At 43.9% G+C, this 8,862-nt stretch overlaps 1 pseudogene; it reads left to right on the top strand.

Moving 5' to 3' along the window:
- The first annotated feature begins 7,313 nt into the window (after positions 1-7,313).
- On the top strand, positions 7,314-7,822 carry LOC102908002 (ubiquitin-ribosomal protein eS31 fusion protein pseudogene; annotated as a pseudogene).
- The last annotated feature ends 1,040 nt before the right edge of the window (positions 7,823-8,862 follow it).

Genomic DNA, 8,862 nt, shown 5'->3' with positions numbered 1-8,862 from the left:
GAGTGAATACGATGTTCAGTAAATTCATGGATGGTTGTTTCGGCAGAAATACTATGTACAGGAAAGGGAAACTCATAAACAGGGTAAGTATTTACTCAAGTAAAAACAAAGTGCTGGGGTTGGGGATTTAGCTCAGTGGTAGAGCGCCTAAGGGCCTGGGTTCAGTCTTCAGCTCTGAGAAAAAAGACAAGAATAACAAAACAAAATGCTTCCCTTTCCTTGATAGCAGTGGTCGAGTGTAGTCAACCTGCCACCAGGTCACTGGCTGGTCATCCTGGGGAATAGTGCCGTGTCAGAGGCTCAGTGTTGGTCCCTGCTGCTGGTGGATCTGGATCTGGCCCTCAGCAGCAGCTGTTGCCGGGTCAGCCTTGGTGACTGGAAGTCCATGTTGTTGAGCCCATGCATAACCTCCGTCTCTGCCACCACGGCCACTTTGCTCATGGGCCCACTGGCAATGATAGGATGGCTAGGGAAAGAGGCCGACTACCCACAGAACAGGTTACCTTATCTACTTGACTCCTGAACTCCTCCTCTGCTGAAGTCACCTGGTGATGAGCATTCCCATGGGGCCCAAGTATCTTCACATCCTTCCCCCATTTGGAGAGAGCTATCTGCACATTTTGTCCTCGAATGTCTTTGTCACCAATTTTCCCATCATGTTCCTTCCATTCCCTGACTATCCAGCCAAACCATTATCTACAGGCCATAGATCAGTATATAACTGCGAATCTGGTCATTTCCCCTTCCAAGAAAAATGTATGAATGTAGAATGATTGAAGTTTTGCCTATTGTGAAAATTTTTCCCATCAGTATCTTCCAGAGTTATCCCAGAAAGGGACTGAATGTTACTGTTGTCCACTTCTAGGTGGTACCCACGCTGCCCTTTTTTAATTTACTACAGTGCTTAAAGTCTTAGCAATAGCAATTAAGCAAGAGCAAGACATGAAAACAATACAAATAAGGAAGGGAGAAAAGCTGTCTTTATTTGCAGATATTATTCTATACTCAAAGGCCCTATAGATTCTGAGTGTGGTGGTGCATTCCTTTAATCTCAGAACTCAGGAGTCAGAGGCAAGCAGATCTCTGTGAGTCTGAGGCCTGGTCTACATAGTGAGACACTGTCTCAAAAGCAGAACAAAACAACAAACAAAAAACACCCTTTACAATCTACTAGAAAACTCTTAGAGCTAGTAAACACAGTAAAGTTGCAGGATACAAAGGATATGTGTGTGTGTGTATATATATATATATATATATATATATATATATATATATATATATATATATATATATATATATGAAGCTACCGTATATTATAAACAATGCACTCTTAACAAAAGAAACAATGAGAAATAAGAACCTGCAATAAACCTAGCCAAAGAAGTGCTAGATGGAGACGATGAAAACTCCAAGACATTGAAAAAGGAAATCAGGGTGGAGAGATGGCCCATCAATCAAGAGCATTTGATGCCCTTTAAGGGTACCCAAATTCAATTCCCAGCACCCACATCAGTGACTCACAACAACCTGTAATTCCAGATCCAAGGGCTCTAATGCCCTATTCTAGCTTCCCTGGGTACTTGAATACACGCACGTGCATACACACACACGTGCATACACATAAATAAAAATAAATCTTGAAAACGAAATCATAGAAGATCCTTCCATACTCCTAAACTGGCAAAATTAATAACATGAAAATGGCAATACTATCAAAATTAATATACAGATTAAATATAATACCCATCAATTTTTTTAAATTTTACATTTGTTTGCTGTTTTTGTGTGTGTGAGAGAGAGAACAAGAGAGTTCACATGTGCCACATCATGTATGGTGGGCAGAGGACACCTGCAAAGCTGTTTTCCTCCCTCCCCATGTGGGTTCTAGGAACCAAACCCAGTCTTTGTCAAGAGGCCACACCTACTGAGCCATCCTGCTGATGTTAGCTATGTTGAGCCAAGGTGGGCCATAAACTTTTTGAGGTGAGAAAGGCTCGGAATGATTTAGATTGACTTGTAGATCAGGTCCCTAATGTGCTAAAGCATTCAATGGGGAGGCTGAGAAAAACAAAAGGACAGAGACAAAAGAGTCTGTCTGGGTCCCTGGAAAACAAGTACAACAACATTTGGGTCTGCTAAGGTTCCTGAAGAAACAATTGGTAAAGGGCAAATCCAGTGAGCCTAAGACCCCAGGAAGCTCTTAAGCCTGAGGAAAAGTTTATTGATGGTATGAATGATAGCAGTGGGGGTGGAAAAGGCTGCTTGTTCCAGTAGTGGGCAGTTATCCCCTCCAGAAAAACCTGTGTGTATTATTCTCCTGCATAAGATATATTGGAGTTAGAGACTGGGCTAGCCTGGCGTCACCAGTGTTGGAAGCATCCTGATGAAGCACTGGCCCAGAGACGTCAGACTCGGGCAGTTTGTATAGACTCACCAGGTGGGAGCTCTCCCTTGGTGCTGAGCTTGTCAGAGCAGGAAGAATGAGTCCCATCTGGCCCCTTGGTGGAGACAGCACGTTGGGGTGAAGAAGGTAGACAGCTCATAGAGAATGACTGCAGATTGTGGAGAGCTAACTGAGGTAGAGACTCCCTCTCACACCCCTGTTCCCAGTGTGTTGATCTTTTGAGACAGCGATGATCCAAGCAATGGGCTCTTTTAATAGGGTATGGGACTAACACTTTTCTTTAGTATCCCTTCAGCTGACGACTCCTGAGACCGATTGGCATTTGCTGGCTGTGATGGATGATAGCCCTTCGGTGAACCTGCTCACCCTCTGCAGGAGGGTTTCATTACCCAGATGAAATGATGCTAACCTCTGGGTGTTTTACAGATTTAGAAAAGCTGCCAAGAGACAAGCAAGTACACCTAAGGGAAGGAGGGTGGGAGGTCAGTTCACACAAGGTGCAAGGGCCAAGCATGGCTGTGACACCCATGAGTGCTTTATGGTTGGGTGTTGTGGAACTTTTCCTGGGGAGACATAAGCAAAATTGTACTCACCCCAGATAAGGAACTAACAACAGCTCAAAGAAATGATTTCCTTGAAGTTCACTTTGGTGAACCAATGAGTTAATTGGGAATACTTACCTGAGTGTGAGTGAGATTTTCTTACAGAAGCATAGATGACTCAAAAACAGCTACATCACCAAAAGGCCCATCCTAGCCTGGGTGATGACTCATGAAAGCTGCATCTCTGCATGACTTGCAGGTAGCTTGACTGGTGGGACAGTCTCCTCCAGGCAGCTTCTCCACTTGGGGAGTCTCTTGTCTCTAGCAGCTGTTACTGATTATTCAGCCTTAGGGATTTGTGAGTTGTCCACTTTCTGGGTCCTTTACCCAGATGAAATGATGCTAACCTCTGGGTCCTTTAAGTTTTGTTTCTTCTTGAGTCTTGAAGAGCCTTCCTCCAGGGCTGAATGTTTCAGTTCAAATGAGAGTTCAAATGAAAGTGTAACACTTGATAGAGCCAAGCTGGACACCAAACAGGGTGAGACAAATTCTACAGTTCTGTGCCTGTAAACATTAAAACAATGGTTAAAAAGGCTGACGGAAGGTACCATGAGTGGTTGGAAAGAGACATTCTCAGAAACCACAAAATCCTAGTATCAGGGGTGGGCCTTTTCTCCCCACCCACCGGTTGCTGGCCAAGAAGGCTGCGGAATGCTCCAAAATGAGACAATCGCTACTACTGTTGATTGTTTACGGGAACAAATTGTAAGGCCCTATTGCTCAATTAACTATGTGCTTTGCTTACAGGACATGGTACAATCAAGCTGGCATTGAGTTAGAAGCTTCCTCCCTGCTGGTGAGCTTTTGTCGTGCTGAAGGTGCTAGGCAGGTCCTGGGGGTGGGGCTTGGAGGTGGGGATGGGTTGATATCCATGATCCTAGTTGGCCTTGGACCCTGAATGCTACACTGTCAACACTCCTGGCAGGATATATCTGCTAGTACAATAGCAGCCTGACTATTGTGAGTGTAACCAATACTTATGATTGGATTTGAGGCCCGTTCCACAAGTGGAAGTTCATGTCTGGTACAGTTGATCAAAAGCCCGTGGCTGCAGACATTGTAGGCCCTCGTGGGGAAGCTTTTTTTTTTTTTCTTAATGGATACAATGTACCTGTCAAATTATGTTCTAAATACTTACATTTATGCCCGCAAATTATTGCTGTTGTCAGCTTCCATCAGGAAGACTTCATTTGCAGTGAGTACCGGTTACTGAAGAAACTCAAAACCGGCCAGAATGGTGAGAGTAAGTGACTGTTGCAAGTCCAGCCCTAAATGAGACATCTGTATCATTCCCACCAAGTCATTCTGTCATGGAGGGAGCGAAGGGAATCGCGTGACCCCTCCCCTCGCTGAGACTGCATAAGCAATTGAGGGCAGCTAGTGGAGATGGCCTAGCTGTACATCAATTGCCCACACATGTACGTAACCCCTTCCCCACATCCTTGCAAATAACCACAATTGAACTCACTGGTTCAATAAACGGGACGTGGACCAGTTCCTTTGGCTTGCCACTGATGCCTTCTGTGGGGTGAACAGACGTTTGTTCATCTCCCCAGGAGGGTTTGAATGACAATAGCCTAAGGAATGGGCTGTTTTCCACGAGGCCCCTCTTCTGGACTGGTAGGGAGTCACCTTCTTTCTCTGTCCTTCCATGGCTTGCTCTTATTGCATGTGTTAAGAGGAAAAAGAGACAAAGTTTTGCTCTTATCAAGGTCGCCAGTCCCAACAGATTAGAATCTTACTCTTAGGAAGTCATTTAACTTTATATCCTGAAAACCAGATGCCCACTATCTACTGGACGTGGACATGACGTGGACATTGAACTAATTCATGAACTCACTGCCCCTATGGATACCGGCTGAAGATGGGGTTTGTAAGGGCTCATGAGGCCCCGCCTCTCAAGGAAGAGCTATTTGGCTGTTAATGGTTGATGGAGAAGGGATTATTATTTTATTACTCACTCCTTTAGACTATGTAAAAAGAGAAAGAGGCAGAACAAGATCAAGAACAAGACAGAACCAAAGACTTGTCCAGCTTCCAGCCAAGGACAAGCATTAGAACTGATTGCTTTTGGGGTCCCACCTAAAACTACCTGAACAGTCTCTATATTGTTTTCTCATCATTAGTGAAGTCTTCTTTATGAAAATAATGAATCATGGGCCAGGTGTGGTGACATGTGCCATTAATTTCAGCACTCAGGAGGATGAGGCAGGAGGCTCTCTAGTTCAAAGCCAGCCTGGGCTAAATGTTGAGCCCCTGGCTACATAGAAATAAGTAAGGTAAGTAAGTAAGTAAATAAATAAATCAATGTTCAGCATGTAGCTCAGTTGTTGAGCGCTTTCCTAGAATACATTAAGCCCTGTGTTTAATCCCCAGCATCAGGATTGGTGGTGCATGTCTATAAACCCAGGAAGTGGGGACAGGAGGATCAGAAGTGTGAGGTCATCCTCACACAGCCACACAGCAACTCTGAGGACAGTCTGGGATTCACAAAACCGTTTCTCAAAAACAAAATGAAAACAACACACACACACACACACATACACATGGATATATACATACAATACATATGGATTAATTGTTAAGTTTCCTATGTGTGTCAAAAGAACCTGTGTATCACTAATAATCCTCTAATGTCTGATCTGCAGCAAATGACTTTATAAACAATCGTATGTTTTCTAATTTAGCCTCACAGTGACTGTGCTAGGTAGTGTTTTGATTCTCATCTGCAGCTGAAAAAAGAAAACTATCTAATACCTCACAGCTAGAATAGGGCAAGGCTTGGATTCAAATGCAAATTGTCTGGCTTCTGAGCCTGTCTTTGTAACTGTAACTCCATACTGCTTACACTTACAGAATCTCTCCTGATTTCTTGTGGTTGGTTAAGAAAACAATTGTTACAAAGCAATTGCAAAGAAAGGGTGTGGATTATTTTACATAGCCTGCTGTGTTAAATGCTTAGAATAACTTTACATTATAAAAGCAAAATTTGAGCTGGGCCGTGGTGGTGCATTCCTTTAATTCCAGCACTCGGGAGGTAGAGGCAGGAGGATCTCTGAATTTGAGCTCTACAGAGCAAGTTCTAGAACAGCCAAGGTTACAGGGGGGAAAAAAGGAGTCTTCTCCATAGAAACAATTATTTCCTCATCGTGCACTTTTTCATCATTGTTTTGTGTTGTTTACCTTGGCTGCTCTGGAATTCAGTGTGTGAACCAAGCTGACCTGGATCCTGCAGCAGTCTCCTACCTCTGCATGCCTCGGGAATGCTGGCATAATAGGCACGTGATATCATACTTGGACTTAGTTATTTGTTTTTCGGTCCTTGTTTGTTTGAGACCCAGTCTTGCATAGTTTTGGCTAGCCTCAAACTCTCGATCTTTCTGCTTTATCCTCCTGGAACTACTTATGTAAGTCCTGGGATTACATATGTGAGCAACCACATCCAGCCTTATCTGCGGTTTCTTAGTTCTACGCTGTAGAAAGTAAATTAGCTACACACACACACACACACACACACACACACACACGAAGAATATTTAAGACTGAAGTACCTATGGGACAATCTTGAGAATAGAAAATCTAAGAGGTGTTGGGAGATGTACCTCCAATCCTAACACTCAGGAGGCAGAGGCAGGAGGATCACAGAAGGTTTGAGGACAGCCTAGTCTACATAAAAAGTTTAGCCAGGGCCAGCCATGCCTCCAACAAAACAAGACAAAATCTAAGAGGAAGGTACTTTCCAAAGCAGTACCTCACTGAGAACACATTCTGGCACATGGTGTTTAATGGATATCAGTGCTTGTCATCATCATCCTGTGGGTGGTCTGCTCTGTGTACAATTTGCTTTCTGTGTGAGAACACAAAAGAAGAGTAAAGTTACATGACTGGCTGGCTTCCTAGCCAAGCCCTATGCAGAGGACAGAAGCAGGTTACATTTCACAGAACCGCAAACCCTGCCAACCACTGAACATGTTTTATGCCCTTTGACTCTGGAAAAACCCTGGTGGAGCAGATGTCACCGTGGAAATGACAATTTAAGATTCCAAAGCAGTCTTTCCAATCCGCCATCTGTGGTGGAACCGCCGCCGCCGCCGCCGCCGCCAAGATGAAGATTTTTTTTTTTTTTAAATTTTTTTTTTTTTTTTTTTTTTTTTTTTTTGGTTTTTCGAGACAGGGTTTCTCTGTGTAGCTTTGCGCCTTTCCTGGGACTCACTTGGTAGTCCAGGCTGGCCTCGAACTCACAGAGATCCACCTGGCTCTGCCTCCCGAGTGCTGGGATTAAAGGCGTGCGCCACCACCGCCCGGCAAGATGAAGATTTTTGTGAAGACCCTTATGGGGAAAACCATCACGCTCGAGGTTGAACCTTCGGACACTATAGAAAATGTAAAGGCCCAGATCCAGGATAAGGAAGGAATTCCTCCTGATCAGCAGAGGCTGAGCTTCGCTGGTAAGCAGCTGGAAGATGGACGTACTTTGTCTGACTACAGTATTCAATAGGAGTCCACCCTTCATCTTGTGTCGAGACTTCGTGGTGGTGCTAAGAAAAGGAAGAAGAAGTCTTATACCACTCCCAAGAAGAATAAGCATAAGAGGAAGAAGGTTAAGTTGGCTGTACTAAAGTACTATAAGGTGGATGAAAATGGCAAAATTAGCCGTCTTCGTCAAGAGTGTCCTTCTGATGAGGGTGGTGCTGGAGTTTTCATGGCCAGCCACTTGGACAGACAGTACTGTGGCAAATGTTGTCTGACGTACTGCTTCAACAAACCAGAAGACAAGCAGTTGTGTATGGATAAATAAAAGACAGGAACTGAAAGAAAAAAAAGATTCCAAAGTAGGCTGGTGGTGTGACCCACACCTTTAATCCCAGGCAGATCTCTGTGAGTTCAAGGCCAGCTTGGTCTACTAAGTGAGTTCTAGGACAGCCTTTCTCTCTCTCTCTCTCTCTCTCTCTCTCTCTCTCTCTCTCTCTCTCTCTCTCACACACACACACACACACACACACACACACACAAATATTTCAAAGCAGATGAATGGCAAAAATCAAGCACAGTGAAAATTAGCTACAACAGTCTATAGAATGGAAATTTTTTTTAACCAACACATCTGATGTGGGCTAATATCTGAGATATATAAATAACTAAAAAAAAAACCCTGGATATTCAGAAAACAAATAGCACAATTTAAAAGTGGGGTACAGGTATAAACAGAGAATTCTCAGAAGAGGAAACAAATGGCTAAGAAGCAATGTTCAATATCCCTAGTCATCAAAAAAACCCAAATTAAAACTACTTTGAGATTTCATCTTACACCTGTCAGAATGGCTAAAATCAATAAAACAAATGACAGCTCATGCTGGCAAGGATGTGGAACAAGGGGAACACTCATATAGTTCAGTAATCCTAAATGGTCTGATAATAAAAACCCAGAGCCAGATGTTGGGGTAGATGCTGAAAGATCAGAGGAAACAAGCCACAGCTGCTTCTCACCTTGCCAACTCTGCAGTCAATCCTCTCTCCACGATTTCTCAGACTGAATTCGAGTCCTCAGCAGAAGGAGCTCTCTAGTTCCTGACTCCTCGAGCCTTACATGCCTTTCTTCACCCAGCCATTTCACTTCCTATCTCAGCCTTCCTACTGCTGGGATTAGTGTGCTTCCCAAACACTGGTGTTAAAGGCGTGTGCCACCACTGCCTGGCTCTGTTTCTCTCCTAGACTGGATCAATCTCATTTAGCCCAGTGTGGTCTTGAACTCACAGAGATCCAGACAGATCTCTGCCTCCGGAGTGCTAGGATTAAAGGTGTGTGCCACCACTGCCTGACCTCTATGTTTAACTCTGTGGCTGATCCTCTCCTTTG

This window comes from Peromyscus maniculatus, chromosome 2 (genome assembly GCF_049852395.1).
Source record: "Peromyscus maniculatus bairdii isolate BWxNUB_F1_BW_parent chromosome 2, HU_Pman_BW_mat_3.1, whole genome shotgun sequence".
Classification (NCBI taxonomy): Eukaryota; Metazoa; Chordata; class Mammalia; order Rodentia; family Cricetidae; genus Peromyscus; species Peromyscus maniculatus.
Note: the sequence above shows the minus strand (reverse complement) of the source record. Positions and strands in the feature narration are given on the sequence as shown.